This window comes from Nannospalax galili, unplaced genomic scaffold (assembly GCF_000622305.1).
Source record: "Nannospalax galili isolate Female #2095 unplaced genomic scaffold, S.galili_v1.0 scaffold461, whole genome shotgun sequence".
In the NCBI taxonomy this organism is placed as follows: Eukaryota; Metazoa; Chordata; class Mammalia; order Rodentia; family Spalacidae; genus Nannospalax; species Nannospalax galili.
Window position 1 is genome coordinate 6,568,749 of NW_008349975.1, and position 23,067 is coordinate 6,591,815.

A 23,067-nucleotide genomic window follows, 5' to 3' on the forward strand; every position below is an offset into this window, starting at 1 on the left:
GATAGATAGATAGATAGATGATAGATGATAGATAGATGATAGATAGATGATAGATAGATAGATGATAGATGATAGATTGATAGATAAATAGATGATAGATGATAGATAGATGATAGATAGATAGATAGACTATAGATAGATACATGATAGAGATATATACATATCACCATATTCATTGCAAATCAATCTATGAACCCCTGAATCTTAAATTAATGTTTCTACATCAGAGACAGTAGAAAACTTTTATTATCATCACCCAAATTTTAAACTTGAATTTATTTAGTAACACTATCCAGTACAATTGCTTAGTACTTAGTGTACACAGTCTTGAAACAAATGAGGTCCAGTCTGATTCTACTCATTCATTAGCAATCTGACACAAGTAAATTCCCTAATAAATTTCAGATCTACTGACAGCCTTATGTAAACTCTACAACTGCAACAGCAGCAACTAGTCTTTTACACTTGTACTTGGGGTAAAGATTTAAGTTCAAACGTCATCAATTCCTTAACTGAAGGGGTACAGAAGAGAGGGACCTAGTGGGTTGATGGCTTGGAAACCACGCTTGAGGATATTGGTTCACTTAATTTGTCTCCAGCAGAGGTCTGGTTAACTTGAGACTTAAAAGGTACTCTAGGTCTTGATAAGCTAGCGTTCCAATTTGGAATACTGAAATGATCCACCATACCTCAGGATTGCATGTCTTGCTATGCGCCTAGTAATGAGTTCTAAACTTGATCTCTTATTTCATGAACAATATTCATGTGGGAAATTTGATCCTTGGTCTTGTGTCGAGGAAGATGTGGTTTGTTCTTACCATCTCTTCCAGACTGAAGGGCAGGAATGTTCCGTCCTCTACTTCTTGTCACCTTCCACTTACTTTTCAGCTTCTTGTCACCTTCAGCTTCTTGTCACCTTCCACTTACTTTTCAGGTTGCATGATTTCTAATATCTGTCCTCTTTCATATTTTGAAGTCTAGAATAGTTGATAATTCTCTCTGCCAGGAAAGAGGATCCTTTCTTTTGTCTGAAAACAGAAGTTTTCATGAGCCATTCTGCTGAATTCAACTTAGAAGCAGAGACTCCTTGGCAACTGAGTTTAGAGAAATCCTAGAGACTCTGATCCAGAGGTTGCAGAGACTACTCACTGATTTAAAGCACTGGCTGTACTTGTAGAGGTCCTGGGTTGGATTCCCAGCACCCACATGGTGGCTATCAATGGCCCATAACTCCATTTCCAGGGGACCCACCTCCTCTTTTGGCCTCCACATGCATTGCATGACATAGCTGCTCTTACAAACATTCAAGTACTATACTCATAAACATAAAATATCATAATAAAATATATAGATTTTTTAATCCAGGCAAAGGTGACTTCCTCTAAATATCCAAGTCTCTCTACCTTCCCAGGTAGAGATGATGTACTGATAAAACAGACCAGCAGCATCCATGTCTTTATTAAGTGCTGTTTCTTTTCAAATTTCAAACTGACAATGAACTTAAATAAATATCGCTTTTACTAAATATTAACCAAATGAAGAAAGGTATCCCTCATGTAGCAGCTCAGATAGCTGTAAAATTAGCCTTTACTTATTTAAAATATTTTATTTATTATTTTTATTTTATGTGTATGAGTGTATTGCCTGCATGTATGTGAGTGTACCCGTGTCATGCAATGGCATGGAGGTCAGAATAGGGCTTCGGATTTCCCTGGAACTGGAGTTAAGGACAGTTTGTAGCTGCCATGTGGGCACTGGGAATCGAACCCAGGTCCTCTTCAAGATCAGTCATTGTTCTTAACTACTGAGCCATCTCTCCAGCCCCCCAGCCTTTACTTATTAATTTGAATAATCTATACAGATTATTTGGAATAGCAATGTAGCAGGACAGAAAAAGATGTTAAGAAATGTTTGTTCATGAGCACATATAACTCAATAAATATCTAGATGAAGAAAAGAAGTGATAAGATTAGTTACTTTTCCTTTGGAATAAACTACCTTGGGAAAGCAATTTAAGAAAGCAAGGGTCTATTTTGGGTTACAGTTGGAGGTAACAATCTATCAAGCAGAAAGTTCACAGGAGCAAGACCATGAGGAAGTTGGTTCCAAAGCCTCCACAATGAAAAAGCAAAGAGTGATACATGTTTATAATAAGCTAGTGTTCTCTTTCTTAAGCAATTTGGGATTTAAGTCTATGAATGGAATGGACCTACCCACATTTAGAGTTGATCTTTCCATATCAGTTAACCTAATTAAAAACAAAAAATCCTCAAAACTATACACAGACTTTTGGGTTTGATTCATGGATGATTTAAAACCCTGTCAAGTTGATAATTAGTATTAACTATCACAATATTTTTTTGAGATTTTAGATGGGGAAGCAGTTATAGTATAGTGGGGGAAGAACATGATTAAATGTACTATCACAAGAAGTAATTAAGGCAAGTTTTACAAAGCTTGCAGTACTTTAACATATGTTGTTATTGTTATTATTGTTATTATTGCTTGAGATAGGGTCTCCCTGTAGCACCAGCTTGAATGAAAATTTCTCTGTAGACCAGGCTGACCCCAATCTCACAGAGATCGGCCTCCCTTAGCCTCCCAAGTGCTGGGAATAAAGGCTTGTACAACCAGATAGGGGCACCATGGATGATTTTGAGGGTAACCGTTGGCAAGACAGAAAAGTGTATTTCTGCAGTTGTGGGTACAGAATAATGATTACTTCACCTTCATGACCTAATTATTTCCCAGTGTCCTCAACTTCTCATATGTCAAACTGGAAATTAAGAACTCAGCATATGAATTATGGCAATCACAAACCTTCATTCCACCACTTCTTATTCTCCAGGCATATTTTCCATCCAAAGGACTTAACCTCTAAGTGTAAATACAGGAAGCATGGTATTACATCCTGATTGTAAATCATAGAAAAGATCATACATTTCATTTTTTATTTATTGTTATTGTTTTGGCTATTTCTGATAGGGTTTCAGGTAGCCCATGTAGGCCTTAAAATTGTTATGCTCCCACAGCTAACTTCAAATTCCTAATCCTCCTGCAACCACCTCCCAAGTGCTGGGATTACAGATGTGTGCCATCAGGCAAAAGCTGTCGTAACTCTATTAATAAACATCATTGCATTTTTTATAAGCAAGTAAAAAAAGAGGAAGGTGAAAAACACTGGTATTTTGTATGAATATCTTCTTTCAAATGTTTACATTATAGCTTTAAAATACTATCTATGAATTAACTCACACTGACTTCCCCAGAAGTTTTTAGTGTGTGAAAATGTACTAAGTGATAGACAACAACATGCATGTATAAAGGGTTTCTACTAAAGAAAACATTGATAAGCTTATGAAAGGGTTCACAATGTTTCCATGTGAAATCGCTAAGGTGTTGAGTTAATGAGACAAATATAATGAACACAATGTAAAGGATTTGGATAATGGGTAAAGAGAAAACAGGAGGAATGATGTGTTTTGGGGTCAAACTTTTTATAGGTGAAATTATACTGGATCATGATAGGGAGATAGATTTGCAGTGTGTTTAAAATTTTAAACTGAAAATATTTCTTTACTTATCATGCATAATTGTGAAAATTTTAGTTTGGAAATAAAGCCTGAAATAAAACCATATGTAAATGTCATTTGTCTTGGCTGAAAGAATGTATCTTGGGAAAAGGGAACAAAAATGGAGAGAAGAGGGAGACAGAGCAACAGCAGCTGCTAGGAAGATGGGTAAGAGCCAGGTGAGGTGGTCTTCCTTGTGGACAACTTGTTGTTTGTTATTTTGGAACTATCCAAAAAACAAAAGAAACAAAACATGTATAATCTTAATCTGCACAATGTAGAAAGTGGAGAAAGATTACCTACTTGGTCACACTCCTGTTTCTCTGTTTGACCCACGTGTGGTTATCTCAGCTGCATCTGGAGTCTGCGCAGACGTGACAACAAGATGGATTTCTAGAGCATCCACAGCAACCCAGAGGACTGAAGATGAGCTTCTGCAATGTAGGGATAGCAAAATACAGCTGGTAGAAAAACCTCACAATAGCTGAAATAGGATAAAGTTAAGTAAGATCAAGAGATAGTAAAAGGTATCAATCAAATTTAGTAAAGAAGAAAGGTACATTTAGAATAAATATGGAATATGAAAGCTACAAGAAGAATTAAATTGACAGGACAAGCAGATGTACTATAAATGTGTGTTCTGACTATGTCTCAAAATCAGTACTTAGAAAATTATGTGATTTGAGTCAAAGGCACGGCAATTGCCACTCTAAAGCAGAGTTGAAGATGCAAAGCAGGCAATCTAAGATACTTTTCTTACTTTGCAAAGTTGGTGAGCTATTTTTCTCTTTCATTAAAGTTAGATATTTGGGCTTCTAAACAGTCTTTCTAAGGAAAAAAAAGACTTTCAAATCATAAAATGTGTCCATGGAGACCTGTTTTCAGACACGATTTGGGATTCTTTTTACCAAAGAAAGTAATCTTCATAGCAGAACTCTGAGCTTAAAAGTTATTTTGCTTTTAGATTCATCTCTGAATGTTTCTATGCTAAAAGAAACTTTTACAAAACAAGAATAAAGCTTTCAAAGTTCACACATCGCCACAGGGATACCTTCTTCATGCATAGCCATGGGGACATCTAGGGCTTTAATGCAAAGAAAAAAATGCAGCAAATCCCTCTCCCCCTCCACACCATCTGGAGGACATTTCCGAGAAATGCACATGCACGTGCACACGTGCACACCTGGATAACAGCCCCTATACAGGGTTGAGTAACAGCTTCAAGATTTTTATTTTTTGGCAATATAATTTTAATCATAAGTATGCCATATGCCATATTTTCAAGAACATATGTTTTATATAATATTTTTCAGGATTTTGTAATTACTCAGTTCATGAATCTTTTTTTTTTTTTTTTTTTTTTTTCAGGGTCAGATTGCCCTTAACTTTGCAATGATCCTCTTACCTCTTGGCTCAATCTCCTGAGTGCTACAGTTACAAGTGTGATGCTAACTCTAAAACACTATTACTACAACTTCCTCAAATTTGATGATTCTGTAGAATGTGACAAAAAAATGAGTCTTATTAGAAAAATAGGAAAAAAATATCTGACAATATCAATGACTGGAAAAATGATGATTGGAACTTTTAACAGATGACAGAGTATATAAAATGTCACTAGAAAAAAGCATGTTTAAATTTTCTATACATTTTGTCCTTTTTATTTTGCTTTGTTGAGACACAGCTTCATGATGTAGTGAAATATGGCTTTGGAATTCCATATTCTTCTGTGTCAGCCTCCCCAAGCACTGGGATTACAGAAACAACATTAGGCTCTCTCAGCAGATAGAATAAGGAAATGCATGCAGGTATACTCATTCTTATGTACAAAAGCATTTATAATCAATACAATTAAATGTTCTTTCCTACTGACATTTATGGCTCTAACCTGTCCCTACACAAGTTATTCTAGTTTTCATGTCTTCTTTACTTGTGAGTACTTTCTGTGACCTTGAGAATATTGGATTCCACCTTCAAGCTTGAGGTTTGTATTTTTTATTATCCAGCAATTCCCCACCTGGACAGGGATTCAACCATTACCTGATAATGAGCATCAGAATATGCATATTATATGATCAAGTTATAACCACTGTGTTTTTAAGTCATAAATTAGAAACTGCACGGTAATTGTATTTTTTCCATCCTGAAGTTATGTATCATTGATAATATATAGCAATTTAAAAATTCTACAACATCTCATGGGAATATAAATTATGTGACACATGTATTAGAAATGCCAATAAAGTGGAAAGAAAAAACATTTTTCTCAATTTTGTTTTGGAGACACATGAGGCATTAGAATCAGTGGCACTATTTTTCAAGGCATTGTTCTATTTAGAATTTCTAATATGTTTGTTTGAAAATTAAATGAACTGACTTTTATAGAATTTGGAGTTTTATCAATGAATACTTATTCCAATCTTGTATCTTTTCATGAATTATTTAAAAAGGAAAATTATTTGATTCGAATATAAGTTCTTCACATAAGAGCAGATGTTCATCATTTTTCATCCTGCTAATTTTCCACTTACAAACAGGCTTTATTTGTATGATGGTTTTTAATAAAGCTGCAACAAATGCTAGAAAAAATTTTGCAGCAAATTTGCTCTAATTTTTACAAGTTACAGAGGAATCATGAAAGATAATTTGAATCCAATGTACCTGGGAAAGATAAGCTTCTCCATATTTACTGTTCAATGAGTTCATGCTAGAGAGGATACTTGTCAGTGTTAGTCTCATACAGAGACTACTTATATAGAGAAATACTCCTCACTCATCACATGATCCAGGCTTTTTCTTGTATCTTCCTTGGATCAGGAAATATCAAAGGCTGTTGAAACTCCAATATTGCAATGCTGAATTTGGGCCCCAATTAAAAATATATTATATCACAATAAAATATTAACTGAAAGAGAAAAGTAATCATGATCCTTACTCAGTTATGAGCCTGTTAAACTGCAATAAAATGTCCTGGCAACATATGCCTATTATAGTGGCATGAATATTATAAGAGTAACCAACCAGTTTCTGGTTAGAATTAGGGCACACTTTGTAAGATGGAGTCTATAATTTGCATTTTAAGCAGGGCTAAGAACCTGTGGTTATATATGTCACAGTCCATGGGGGAAAATATACTACTATTCTGCTAAACAGACACGTCGATAACCTGACTCCTGATGACATTGTTATACTGACAGATTAGGCCATCTAAGAAGTTTCATCATAGATACTTCTTCCTGAATCTGACTGAGGTTAGCAGAGGCCTGCAACTACTCTATGTATAGAGAATAAAAGCATGAGTAGGGCTCAGCCATAAATAGAACACCTATATCACAACTTCTTTCCCAAGGCTCAGAGATCATTGCAGAAAAGTGGGCCAAAAGATAAGAGCCAGAGGTATTGGATGGCTACAGGGAAACCATGTTTTCTGGACACACAGACAAGTTCCACATATTAACCCATAGTGCTTGTGACAGCATGCACAAGACCTGGTCAAGCTCAAGTCAGAAAAAAATCTGAGCATTTATGGGAGAGGTTGGCAAGATGCCCCAACCTGAGCTAACATTCTGCTGGCAGCTAAAAGTTTCTAGGAAGAGTCAGTTTTCTTTCAAGGTGTCTTTGGGTCAGTTAACCAGATTAAGACAGACCCTCACCCAAGAACATTCGAGTAACACCGTTTGGAATCATGAGACCTTTAAAAAAAGGAAAGAGAGATGAGAGAGAGAGAGAGAGAGAGAGAGAGAGAGAATGAAAGAGAGAATGAAATCTAGAAGCTGAGTAGTAAGGTATGGATGTCTATGGGGATATTGGGGGAGGAGTTCTGAATATAATAAAAATATTTGGTATGATATCCTCAAATACATACCAATAAAATATTTTTAAAACTTATAGACCGGTTTATTTTAATGTGTAATGATTTTGCCTGTGTATATATGTGTGTGTGTCTATTCATGCATACAGTGCCCATCTAGTGTTCTTAACGAGTCATCTAATCCAAAACATTTTGTTAAATTTTAATAATAATTTTTATTTTATGTATATGAGTGTATTGTCTGCACCTGTATCATGCAATGCCTGAGGAGGTCAGAAGAGGGCATCAGATCACCTGGAACGGGAGTTACAGACCATATGGAGTTAGTCACCATGTGGGTGCTGGGAATTAAAACAGTCTTCTGCAGCTTGTGCTCTTAACCACTCAGCCATCTCTCCAAGCCCCCACAAAATAGTTTAAAAATATTAAATATCCATGCGTAGGTAGTAGCATGGTAGCACACAGCTCTGATTCCAGAACCCAGGGGGCTGATTCAAGAGGATCATGTATCTGAGGCCCACATTGACTACATAGTGATACCCTGTTGCAAACAAATAAATAGATACACAAGGACAATCCTGATTCAGGATATCAATGTAGCAAACATAAGAGAACACTAGAATACAAAGATCACCTTACATGTGATTGAGTTTGTGTTCCTCATTGGCTGAAAGTCAAAACCTCAAACACGACTGCTAAAATGGGAAAATATTCCTTAAACAGACAATAATTCTTTTTCTTTTCTGAAAGCCATCTTAAATAAGAATATTAAAAAGACAAATGATTCCTGCTTGTTTATTGCCAAATATATATGACCCTCAAGTTTATCTGTATTAACACTCCTCTCTCAAATCTTAGTCTAAACAGTACACATCATAAGCATAATTAAAATTTCATTTGCAATAGAAAATTTCAATATAAGAGATATAAGTATTTCATATTCAAAGCTTAATTTTTAACTTTACTGAAATTTTGAAACTTACTAAATCTTCTAATTAGGTTGCAAGTTGAATACTTTGAGCACGATAAATTCAAAACCCATAAAAACACATAAATGAATGTTAAGACAATTAAGGGCGTTGTCTCTCTATCCTCATACTCAATTTAAAGCGAACACTATTTCTTCCACATATATAATAAATGCACCTCAGTTTCATATCGACTTGTGAAATTGACTGCCCTTATAATTTAAGAGCACAGCATCACTTGTGAGGTCATCCCAAAGCAGAAGACTCACTGTGTAAGTGCAGCGTGGGTGATTCTGCTGTTGTAGCTGATACAGCCAAATCATTTCTGTGCATACTCCTAGTCACAACAAACACCAGGAGATGGATCTCAAGACCACATCCTTCAGCACACATTCCTGAATCACCTGCATACTCTCTGTCCTTGCCTCCTAATTGGTGCTCTCTCCAAGAAGACTGACTTCCTTTTCTGCAAGAATGCCATGTAGCTGTCAAGGGCTGGGTATTAAGTATGTGGTTGCTACTTCCTCACTCTCAAACTACACAGAAGGAAGAAATGCAAACAGGTATAGTTATCTATATGGATACATGTATTTAAGAGTAAATCTGTTGCATCTTATTTCCAGCTGATTGGGACAATCTAGTCCCTGACAGTTCATTCTAGTTTTACTTTTTATGTACTTGAAGGTTGTAGGAAACTGGATTCCATGGCCTAGAGAATGTTTAATAAACTAATAAATCCTAGGAGACACATAAAATAGTTCTAGTGTTTATAACTTGTATTCCTTTGGGAAACAAATTTGCTAACTATTGAATGGTGTTTACACTCAGGCATTCTGCTTTTGGCTTTTACAATACCTAGTCAAACCCAACTCTTCAGGGTAACTCACATCACTTCATATGGAGACTATGTGAAATATAATTCAGTATTTGTTTGTCACAGTCCACATGCTATCTTGAGATAACTTTAGCCACTTACATAAAATTTACATAGCAAAATTTACTATGTGTGTATTTTAGGTAGACAAAGTTGACTCTAGTTCATAATTAATTATTTTAAATCTAAAATTAAATTAAAAGGATAAAATTAGAAATTTAAAACTGACAAGAAAAACAATAACCTATATATTATATATGTATGTATGTATGTATGTATATGTCAATTTGCAAAATGAATTAAAGTAACTATTCAGCGTAGTATTCAGACCCATGCTTTGCCTAAGATAATAATCTTCCAGAAAATTATGATCTTTACCTACCTTATTTTCTCAGTAATATTACCAGTATAATATTTATAGACATATTATATTTAGTGTGCATAGCAAGACAGAATAAATTAGACTTAAAGATGAAACGGGAACATCTTCGGGAACCTTCTAAATAAAGATAAGTGGACTTGTTCAAAAAACATACCAGAGCATCTTTGAATGGCTTCTTTTGTCCAAATTTTCAAAATCTGAACTGTTGGAAAGGAAATGAAAATTACTATCATTTTGGACTAGAGAAAGAGTATAAGACATATTTATAAAAAGAGCAACACTGTGATGGAAGGTAATAGAAAATAGTTGAGAAACTACAGGTAAAACATAGAATTAAGTGATTAAATGAACAATTATAAACCACTGTGTACTAATTAAATATTTCAAACAATTTATGCCTGAATTGATTAAGGTAATTAACATTAAATTCATGAAGTTAATAAGGTCAACTCTTGAAGAAATTCACAAATATTAAATATCAGTTCCAAAGGGGAATGTAATAAAATGCAGGTCTAAAGAAATCTGGTGAATACCAGCTTAACTAGAAGAGTACATTCAGTTTTGCAGTAGGATAAACTGACCTTCATTTTCATGAAACAATAAAATGAACAATATATATCACCTCACCAAAAGTATCAAAAATAGTTTATCTTGGGTGACACATGCCTTTAATCCCAGTATTCAGGAGGCAGAGACAAGTGGATCACTAGGAGGTCAAATTCAACCTGGTCAATGAAGTGAGTTCCAGGCCAGGTGTAGCTATAAATAGACCTTGTGTCAAAAGAAGAAGTTTCTTCTGAGTCTATTTATGTAAAAATTAGGATAGAAATAAATATCTTTGACTTCCTCGAAACAACGCATATCAATTCTTGACAAATTTTAGAAATCTCTCTGCACATTGGCCAATTGTGAGTTTCTGTGCTACTTAACATCTGTTGCACAATGAAAGTTCTCTGATGAGAGGTGAGAGATGCATTCATGATGATATGAACACAAGGAAAAAATCTCTCAGACAGCTGGTTGGAAACTCATATGAACTCACAGCAATGGTGAGAGAGTGCACAAGCCTTATGCAAACTGAAACCAGTGAAAATCCCAGCATAGTCACTGAGAAGTTTTATATTATATATAAAATTGGATTATACATATATAAATTGGAAGTGTTAGAGAGAGGAAAGGTGCAGAAAGGGGAGGGAGGAAGATCTAAGTACCATCAAGCTATATTGTATGAATAATTTTTCTAAAAAATGATGAAAGCCATGGATTTCTGAATATCTGAAAGCTATGATAATAAAACAAGCACATCTTAGAATTAATACTCAGTCAGAAAGTATATAGCAATAGTACACTTTGGATATATATATATATATTAGATCATATAATTTTGATAATGGGTTTCTTGGAAGGGAAAATTCATGAAGATGTGTCTCAAAATAAAACATCATTATTTCTTAATCCATTTTTTTGTTGATTTATTAGATTACTTGACACTGGGCAATTTACAAAAATACTTATTTAGAGCATAGTTCTAGAAGACTGACTGGTGCATCTGTCTGGTTTCAGAAAGTATCTAGTGCTGCTTTATGCATGGAAATATAACATAAATTGTATATGGGTGTGAGCAGAGATGAGCCTAAAACGGACAATCTTGTTTTGTAATACCCGCTATTAGGCTCTCTTTAAAAAGTGATGTTTCAGGGAATAAGCCATCAGCTCATTTCTGGAGAGGACAATTCGTAGCCCTACACACTTCATGGATCTCTTTTTCAAATATTACATACAAACATAAAGTAGTGAATGGATTTGGAGGTTATTCAAGGACTCCGTGTTTGTTCATTGTGTAATTTTTTTCTTGCTAATACTGAGAAAATGATCTGTCAAAAACAAACAACTAAAAAACCTAGAAGAAATAACTAAAACCAGCCATCAGAATGGTAATCATTGTCAACGCAGTCTGAAGTACAATTAAAGTTGAATATCTTTTCATAATGAAACCTTCCAGTGTAAACATATTATAAATACTGTATGTTCACATACAGCATTATAAAAGTAGTTAACTATGGAAAATTCAAACACACACAGTTTGAAAGAATAAAACAAGAATATAAATTTAACCATGCACCATAGAGAGAAGTTAAAACACAATCACGGGTAAAGAAAAAGTTAAATGATTTACCTCAAGCTTAGCTAAGGTAATTGCAAGGTATTTTAAACAATCAATATAACATTATAGAGATAGAGCAATCAGAACTAAATAATACTTGAGTAGTTACTTGTTTTCAAATAAAGTAAACATGTGAAAGAGAAGATTCCAAAAACAGAGAAAATAAATAGAAGCAGCAAAACAGAGATGACCAAAATTTCTATGTACGCTAGGTGTGGGGCTGCATATCTGAACAGCTTGAAAATGGAAAACTTCAATTAATTTAAAGAAGGATAATAAGTTACCACTGCAAATGAATCACATGAAAAGGTAAAATATAAAGATAATAAATAAGAGATAGCTACATATCTTTCACCAAATAAGAAAGAAGTTATTAACAATAATCATATACATGAAAATTATACAAAATTCTGAGTTAAGAACTGAAGTTCTGGTGACTTTTGGAGCTCTTCACTGTATTATAATGTTTGGCATATTACCTTCTGACTTAAAGCACATATTATTCAGAATACTAGTCTTGTAAATTTTTCAGTGATTTTTTTGTGTATATCATACAGAACATCTTAATCATCTTTACACCCCTTTCCTCACTGGCACCCTCCTGTAGCCAACCCCCCACTGGATTTCATGCATTCTGCCATTTGTGCTAAGGCCTACGGAGTCAAGTCAGTGTTCCTAAATATCCCTCAGTGCAAGTTCATCCAGTGAGTCCTATTCAGCCTATATAGAGTCAATGTTTTTTATTTTATTTTATTTTACTTTACCTTTTTTATTATTTATTTGACAACCATATGATTAGAGGAAGCATTTCATTAAAGCATTAACATATTCAATAACAATTTCCAGAGCAAAGATGCATCTCTTTCAGTATTGATTATAAAGTTTTAGATTCACAGTTGAATTAATACAGTTATACAATATTGAACTCAGTGTAAACCCTATAAGTCATAAAATTGAATGAGGTTTTAGCCTTTAAAAAAGAGGTTCATTTCATTTAAAATATACTGTTTCATACAGAAAAATTCATTTTTTAATGCTACTAACACTTAGATGTTTGCAACTGCATCTCTAATCTCCATGTATCTGATTATTACTAGTCACAATCGGTTACTTTCTGAGATCCACCTGAGCATGGATATAAAACCAATGGGTAAATTTCAGTGTTAATGTGTTTCATCTCTACTAATTAACATGACATAAATTTTTATGCTTCTTCCTCAAATATAACACATTTTTGTATTTGTTGATTGTGTGTGTGTGTGTGTGTGTGTGTGTGTGTGTGTGTGTATTTTTTAAAAGACATCCCAAACAATGTTATTCATCTATACACCCACTTCCCAAAAGGCACCATCCTACAGCCTTACCCCACCCCCACCTGAGCCCATGAACTCTGGAATGCTTGTTACTGTCCACTGTGTTCTTGGTGCCTTCAGTGGTTCTCCAGTACTTGTCCATCTGCCGAATCTAGTCAGCCTGTCTAGAGTTCCTTGTTTTAGGAAAATCAGCTCTTGCTCATCTAGTGGCAATCAGTTGTCAATATTCCTTTAGATGAGACTGGGGTCTGCTGTTAATTTTCCCAGTTCCACGCTGGGTTATTGCCTGGGAATCTCTTGGGCCACCCTTGCCAACAACTCAAAAGAAGGTATCGCCTGTCTGGCATTGTTTCTTATTATGTAACTTTTAGCTATACACATGGATTTTTAAAAATTATTTATTTAATAACCACATAATTAGAAGAAGCATTTCATTATACCAACATTGATGTATTCAATAACAATTACCAGAGCCAAGATGCAGATCTTTCAAAATTTTCTGTAAATTCTTAGGTTTAGAGTTGAATTAATACAGTTATATATACAATACTGCACTCAGTATAAACCCTATAAGACATAAAATTAAATGAGGTTCTAACCTTTAAAAAAGATCTCCATTTCATTAAAATACACAGTTTCATACAGAAAACTTCATTTTTAATGCAATTGACACTAAGATGTTTGGACATGCATTTCTAATCTCTATATATCCAATTATTGCTAGTCACAGTTGGTTACTTTCTGAGCTCCTTGGCATCTGAGCATGGATATAAATTCATCAGGTAGATTTCAGTAATAACGTTTTTTCACATCTACTAGATATTAAGGAGCAAATTATTGTGTTTTGAATAATTATTTTTTTTAAATTTAATAACCACATGATTAGAAGAAGCAAGCATTTCATTACAGCTTTAACATATTCAGTAATATGCTCCAGAGCAAGGATACATCTCTTTCAAAAGTGGCTGTAAATTTTTAGGTTCACTGTTGAATTAATAGATATACAATATTGAACCCAGTATAAACCCTGTAATATATAAAATTTAATGAGTTTTTACCCTTTAAAGAAGATCTCCATTTCATTTTAAAATATGCTCTTTCTTACATTTTTAAATATTATTTTATAGATGAAGCATGTAGTTACAGCTTTAATGTGCTCAATAACAGTTTCCAGAGCAAAGATAAAGCTCTTTCAAAAATGGCAATAAAATTTTTAGGTTCGCTGTTGAATTAATATAGTTATACAATATTGAACTCCATATATATCCTGTATGACATAAAATTGAATGAGTTTTTAACCTTTAAAAAAGATCTCCATTTCATTTTAAAATATACTGTTTTGTACAGAAAGACTCATTGTTTCCGCTACTAACACTGAGATGTTGGCTCATGCATCTCTAATCTGTATGTATCTGATTATTACCAGTCATAATTGGTTGCACTCAGACCCTTGGCACCAGTGTATGTCTATAAAGTCATCAGATAGATTTCAATGGTAATGTTTATCACCTCTACTAATTAACATGACATAAATTTTTATGCTTCTTCCTCAAATATAATACACTTTTTTAATTTGTTAATTTTTTTTGTGTGTATCACACAGAACATCACAAATCATCTTATTCAACCATACACACACTGCTCAGATGGCACCCTCCCTTAGCCTCCCTACCCCCACTAGAGCCCTTATACTCTGTTATCCCTGCTACTGTCCGCTGTGTTGTCAGCACCCCAGTCGTTCCCCATTACTTGTCCGTGTGGTGAATCTAGTCAGCCTATCTGACATAGAGGTCTTTGTTTTAGGAAGGTCAGCTGTTCCTCATCTAGCAGCAATCTGTTGTCAATAGTCCTTTAGATAAGATTGGGGTCTGTTGTTTATTTTCCCAGTTCTATGCTGGGTTACTATCTGGGAGTCCCTTTGGTCACCCTGTCCAACAACTCAAAAGAAGGTATCTCCTATCTGGCATCCTTGTTTGTTATGTAGCCTTTAGCTATCCATATGGACTCTTATAAAATACATTGGCCCCTTTAATCTTTGGTTATACTTTCCTTTTGGGTGTTTAAAGCCATACAGTTGGCCTAGATAGACCAATTTATTTTTACTCTTAAGGTCATTTGAAGATCTGTTCTTCAGGGGTCACATGGGCTTGGGAGGAGCCCCTGGCTCCTTACCTATAACCAGATCCCTCTGTGTGAGGGTATGTCAAATGTCCTGCTCGACCTTGGCTGACTTCACTTGGAAGCATGGAAGAAATGTTTCCTCTGTGTTGACTCTCCTCTTTGTAGACTGAACACTGGCTCAAGTCCATTTGGTGTGGTCTCCATGACCTCCTTGATAAAGAGGACAGGTGATGCACCACAGTTACAGGACATTTTGAGAGATGCTCATAGTCCCCTGGAGCTTAGTCAATCTAGGAGGGAAAGGAGCAAAAACTGGCCTTTATGTCCCTCTGTCCAAATTAGTAAAGGCTTCAAATTATGGCTGTTAAACATCCAAAAAGTTTAGTTCTATCAGTCTGGTACTTTTAATTACCATGTGCTATGCAGATAAAGCTGGGGCAGAGACCAAACATTCTCAGATAAACCTTGCCTAGACATGTATTATATTAACAACAACATGGTACTGGCACAAAAATAGACCCATAGATCAATGGATCAAAATTGAAGACCCAAATATGAGTACATGCAATTTCAGCCACCTGATATTTAACAAGGGCCAAGATCATTTACTGGAAGAAAGAAAGCATGTTCATGAAATGGTGCTCTCAAAACTGGATCTCCACCTGTAGAAGAATGAAGCTAAGCCCCTATCTTTCACCTTGCAAAAAAGTCAACTCCAAATGAATCAAAAAACACAATGTGAAGCCTGAAACTCTGAAACTGTTAGAAGGGAACATTGGCAATGACCCAGAAGATATAGGTGTATGAAAGGATTTTCTAAACTAGATATCAATTGCTCAGGAAACAAGGTCCAGAATCAACAAATGGGACCTCATTAAACTAAAAAGCTTCTGCATATCAAAAGAAGTAACTAAGGAAGTGAAGAGAAAAACCCATAGAATGGGAGAAAATATTTGCTAGCAGCACATTGGACAGAGGTTTAAAATGCAGAAAATATAACAAACTCAAAAAACAAAGGATCAAGGAAGGAAGTAACCCAATTGAAAAACGGGCTAAGGAGCTGAACAGAGAGTTCCCAAAAGAAAAAATAAAGAATGCTAAGAAGCATCTTCAAAGGTGTTCAACATCATTAATGATTAGGGAAATACAAATTAAAACCACTTTAAGATTTCATCTTACCCCAGACAGACTGGTGAAATCAAGAGAACAAATGATACTAAATGTCAGGGAGGATGTGGGGAAAAGGAAGTGCTCATCCACTGCTGGTGGGATTGCAAACTTGTTCAACCCCTATAGAAAGCAGTGTGGAGAACCCTTAAAAAAAACTACAAATGAACCTACCATTTGACCCAGTTATACCACTCCTTGGTATATACCCAAAGAACTCACCCTATTGCAGAGACACTTTTACATTCATGTTTTTTGCTGCTCTTTTCACAATAACTAAGAGATGGAAGAAACTTAAGTGTCCCTCAATTGGTGAGTGAATAATGAAAATGTGGTTCATTTATATGATAGGGTTTTACTCAGCAGCAAAGAAAGATGAAATCATAAAATTTTCAGGTAAATATAGGTGGATCCCAGCACCAAATCCTTACAAGTGAGTATGTATCGAAACATAACTACAGGAACCAGGATAATGAAAAGGAACCAAGGAGATAATGGAAAAGAAAGAATCTGAAAGAGAAGAACAGTAGGAAGCAGGTGTTAATAAGGGAGATATGGATAAAAATGGGGTTATTTTAAGGGGGGAAGGAGGGTTATACAAGGAACAATGGGGATAAAGGGAAATAAGGAGCTCAAGAGAGGTGGGACCATAGGAGACAGGTATTATTAAGGGAGAAATGGGAAAAAATGGGGGCACTTTAAATGCGGGAACCACAGTGGAAGGGTTAGACAATTCTACAGATAAATAATGCCTAGCTAGTTTTCAAAAACCAGAAGGAACCATATTAATCAAACAACCTACTGACAAGTTATACATAAAACTAGAGACACTCTTTTTAAGATCAATAGACTAATTTTAAAAGATAAAATTTGTCTGAATTATGTATATCTATGAAGCCTGAAAATCAGAAAAGTGAAGCAAGATGAAACCTAATTGCCAGAGAATTTAAAAATTAAATAACAATTTAAGAATAATAATGTTTTACATTTATTTATTTATTTATTTATTTATTTATTTATTTATTTGCTTTTTCTTTGAGACAGGGTCTCCATGTAAGCCACAGCTGGCCTGGAACTTGCTACGTAGAGAAGCTTGGCCTCCAACTCACAGAGATCCAATGCCTCTGCCTCTCAAGTTCTGAGATTAAACACGTGTGCTACCATGCCCAGCTGTGTTATACAATAAAAAGATGTTATATCAAATTTGAAAACAATAATTTATTATTGCTATGCCAAATATTGCTCAATTTGAACTTAGACTAGTTATTCTAATATATTGGACATGAAAATTGAATATTCTTATGTAAAGATATTTACAAAAATGTATATATAATATTTATCTATTTAATTTCAAAACCATTGCTTTTTCTTGATTAATTTTGAAATAAAGTTTTTAATGTATCCCCGTTGACCTGATACTTGCTATGTATAGCCCTGAACTTGTGATTGTCCTCATATCTCTGTTCCAGAATGTTGGGATCACAGGGTGCAATACCATAACTTACATTAATAATTAGGAAATAATCACCAAACATACTACTAAAAATGAACACCACCACATTTATTGTTCCAAATAGGACAGTTACATTTCTCTATTAAATATTGCAGCATAAATAATCCAAATTTAAATGCCTGCATGACAGGAAATATGTGATTTGTGAACTTATGTAACAGAAATTATACTTATTGATATTGCACAAGTATAGTTTTGTAAACCATTACACAAAATAAGCATTATAAGATAATGCCACAGTTTTACAAATAGTTACTGGTAGGTATTTAAATTTTTTATAATTTTCATTTTTCAATGAAAAATTGGCATATAGTTATTTATAGCATACCATTTTTAATAAAAATTCAATCAGAAATAAAAGGGATTTTCTATGATTTCCTCAATAGAAAAAAATGTATTATTGTAAAATGACTAAGTAGAACAATATCAACAACCACACAAGTTGTTTGAAGAGGATTAGAGCCACACTATTCAATCAATACATGGATAAACATTAATTAACTTGCAGTGTTCTCAACCAAACCTTCAAACTTCTGCATGTTTTGTGATTCTTCTTAGATTTTCTTTTTGAAGAAATTATTTTAACATTTAACTAAGTGTTTCCCTGAGAGACAATCTTGTACAGGCCTTATCAGGACTTTCTTTTGTCCAACCTTTCGCTCACAATTCCCTGATCTTCCTCTGTGTCCCACCTCTGTGAAAACCCCAGTGATCGATCCAAACCACTTTGACATTGGGTGGGTCACTTTCTGTGTAGGGGCTGATTGATAGTAATTGCAGAGAAACATCTGTCTACCTTTGCTCTTTTTAAAAAGACCTTAAAGAAGTGAATACCTCAAATGAATGACTCTGGTTTTAGTTGTTTCTGTATTTAATTATCAGTGCATGCAACACATTATGTGTGTGAGTATGGGGATATGAAACTCAGTCTAATAGGCAAAGCAACTCCTTTCAAGCCCTCTTCTCTCTCTGAATTGCTGCACTGGGAGGAGTTTCATCAATTTTTCTGACATTTAGAGGAAAATAAAAACTTGTGATCAGAGTTCTATGGAAGGTGTCTCTTAATACCTCCAATGTCCTTTAGACTACATTTACTTCTTTGTGATTCTTTCAAATGTCTCCTAATGACTGCAGGGTGGTTGAAACTGTCCACTTTTGATTTTTGCTTTTATTTTCTTTATTTTTTTAATTTTTTTCTTTTTAACTGGAAACAGAAAAGCAGAGAATATGAGAATGTGCATTGATTTCTACTAGCTAGAAATAAATGTGTGTGTGTGTGTGTTTTGTATGGCTAGTGTATTTGATTAATAAACAAGAAGTTAAAAATAATATTAGGAAAATATGTCTACTAATAATATAACTTTACTGATTTATATATAAAGTATTATCTACAATAAGTAAGAAGGGTTTATCTTAAGGAAGCTAAAGGGTTTACATCTGAAAACTTATTAGTAAGAAAATACCTTCTCAATAAAACCAAAAAACTCCACAGTGGACACAGTGAATAAACAAAACCGTTTAAAGAATTCAACATGCTTTTAAGATCACAATATCAATGAAGATAAAAGAATGAATGCATTGCAACTAGTTGATTGTTGATTGTTACCTATGAAAACATGACAGCATTTTACTTAATTTAAGTAGTAAAATCAAGTACCTAAATCTACCCTATGATTTAGGAGTAAGTCTCCGTGTCCACCCTCACTAAAACTTCACAAAGTACTGAATGTATTCTCAAGGGTAAGAACACAAGAAAAGAAATGAAAGTTCAGAATTTGAGAGATGAATATTTTATATGATAAAGAAATCAATTTCATCAAAGAAATATTGGTTTTTGCCAGTGGCTTCTGGGAGATAGTCCATCTACTCTGGGCCCCCTTCATTTGCACAGGGTTTGGGGGCTAGCAATTCAGCAGCAATGTGACTTTGAGGGCTGTTTTCAATGGATCAGGTATTAGTAGACACTTCTGAAATGCTGGACTTGAGATCAGTCTTGTGAGCAGAAGTGTCCTTGCTTGACTGCATTATGTACACTGGCACATGCTGATGTGATGCTCCGTGGGTAATGTTGTCCTGACTGTGGAAACAGGGAAACTGGAAGCCTTCCCAACTGAAGCGCTCCCGGAGTTGGCCCTATGTTCTTTTTCCCGTGGCTGATTAAACTCTTCATAAACAAGCCAGAATGCCACGCAGTGATGATATCTACACAGATTTCAATGATGTTAGCAAATTCTCAAACACGATGGGTATCTTTGAACATGTATGAGTTTGGAACTGGCTTTAGAAGTAGGGTAGTTTGGAGTGCTTTTTATCACTTTGTACTTGTCTTACCTTCATGAACAAAAGCCTCTGAGAATAGCAAGATAGGATTAAACACTCAATATCTTAGACATGGCAATAGATATTTCTAAATGACTGTAAAAAGTGTGAGCAAAAAAAGAAAATACATGTTTGACATCAGGATAACTAACATAATATATGTTTATTAAAATATCAATAGAGCAGGGGAAAGCAAATGTCAACTGCAAGAACATGTTGGCAACTCATATTACTGATAATTATTTCAAAAATAAAATATAACTCAAAGTTAAGAAAAATTTTACTGATAATTGGAGAAATTATTTGAGTAGAAATATCTCAAAGCAAAATCTAATTAACATGAAAATTATGTGGTCACTTCGCAATACAGCATGGAAATTTACCAAGTGGAAAAAATTGTTATTATATAATTCAGCTATTTTTGCTTCTTATATAAATGATAAATGAAAACATACGTCACTGAAAATGTGTGTACATGGATGTTTAGATCAGATTATTCATAGTAGCCCAAAGCTAGAAATTAGCAAAATATTACAAACTCAGGAGTTCTAGGAGGCATTCTAGGACTGTGACCATAACCTGCGTTATTCTGGAAGTTTTTTGAACTAACCTGACTAACACTCAGAGAGAGGTTTCTCCTGTCTGGCACTGTGTGTTTTGCCTCCAGTCACACTTGTGCACTTATATATTTATTATATGAGCATTTTCAGTAAGATTTTGAACTAGAACTTTTCTCTCCAGTTTTTCATAAACATTTTTTTATCCTTTTTATTTTTATGTGTTTGAGTATATTGCTTACATGTATGTAGGTGCACCCATGCCATACCATGTCCACGAAGGAGAGAAGAAGGCAGCAGTTGCCCTGGAACTGGAGTTAGTATGATTAATAACTGCCCTGTAGGTGCTGGCAAGCGAACCCTGGTCCTCTGCAAGAGGAGCCAGTACTTTTAATCGTTGAATCATCTCTCCAGTCCTGTATCTAATCATTATTTATGTTTCCCCTCACTCCATCTGTATAACCCTCACTAATCCCTCCACAGTAAAAACAGCCCCCCCTTTTTTCCCATTTTCCTCTTCATCATGCTACAGAGATACTTGCAAAGCTGTTGTCTGTTTTTGCTTTTTTCACAATAGCTAAGAAACTGAAACAAAGTAAATGTCCCTCTACTGATGAACAATAAACAATGTAGTATATTTACACAATGGAGTTCTACGCAATAGTAAAGGAAAATTAAATCAGGAAATTTGCAGGTAAATGTATGGAACTAGAAACTGTTATCCTAAGAGAAGTAACACGGACTCAGAAAAATAAGCAACAGTTTTTCTCTCTCATTTGTGTATCTTAGCTCCAGGTTCTTAGATGTAAGTATATATCCTTATGGAAGCTAAGGAGTCATAAAAATGGAAAGGAACCATGGGAATAAACTCAAGAGGAAGGAACTCAAGAGAGGGGAATATTAGAAGACAGATATTATTAAGGAAGGAATTTGAATTTATTAAAATGTATGCATATTATTCTGTTATTTATAACTTGCAACAAAATAATGTTCAACTATGTCGTTAGAATTTCTTTCCTGAGGTTTGATGAGAGGTTATTTTCTGGAAGAAGGCTTATTAGGTTTAAACAGAAGGAGAAGAGTGTTTAAAAGAGAGTGATTTTCTGAGAAGTGCTTCAGTGCAGAGGACAGAGAATGAGAGGGCAATGGGTGATGAAAGTGACTAAAATATATTATATAAATATATGAAACTTCAAACAATAGAAAGCTGAATCTTATGTGGTGCATCACCTGTCTTCTTGATCAAGGAGGCCATGGAGATCCCACCAAATGGACTTGAACCGGTGTCCAGTCTACAAAGAGGAGGGTCAACACAGAGGAAACATTTCCTCCATGCTTCCAAGTGAAACCAGTCATGGTTCAGCAGGACCTTTGACTTATCTTCACATAGATGGAATTGGTAAAAGAAAGGAGCCAGGGGCTCCTCCCAAGCCCATATGAGTTCTGAGGAACAGATCATCAAATGACCTGAAGAGTAAAAATAAATTGGTTTATCTGGGCCAACTGTACTGTCTTAAACATGGAAAAGGAAAGTATAACCAAAGGTTAAGGGGATCAATATAATTCTTTAAGAGTCCATGTGTATAACTAAATCCTACATAACAAGAAACAATCCTAGACAGGAAATACCTTCCTTTGAGTTGCTGGCCAGGGTGGCCCAAGAGAATCCCAGGCAATACCCCAGCATAGAACTGGAAAAATGAACAGCAGACCCCAATCTTATGTAAAAGGAATATTGACAGCTGATTGCTGCTAGATGAGGAAGAGCTGATCTTCCTAAAACAAGAAACTCTAGATAGGCTGTCTAGATTCAGAGAATGGACAAGCACTAGAGAATGGCTGGGCGTGCCAACAACACAGTGGACAGTAACAGGTATTACAGAGTACATGGGCTACAGTTGGTGGGAGGGGGGGAATGGGAGGGTTTCATTTGGGATGTGGATCCATGGATTAATAAGGTTATTTGGGATGTTCTGTGTGAAATACACACACAAAATCAACAAATAAAGAAAAGTGAATGAGATGGCTCAGCAGTTAAGAACACTAGCTGCTCTTGCAGAGGACCCGGGTTCGATTCCAAGCACCCATATGGCAGCTATGAACTGCACTTAACTCCAGTTCCAGGGGAATCTGAAGTCCTCTTCTGACCTCTGCGGCATTGCACGACACTGGTGCACTCACATACATGCAGGCAATACACTCATACACATAAAATAAAATAAAATTTTTAAAAATGAGTTATATATGAGGAACAGAATAAAAATTTGTTCCATGTTAATTAATAGAGGTGAAACACATCACCATTG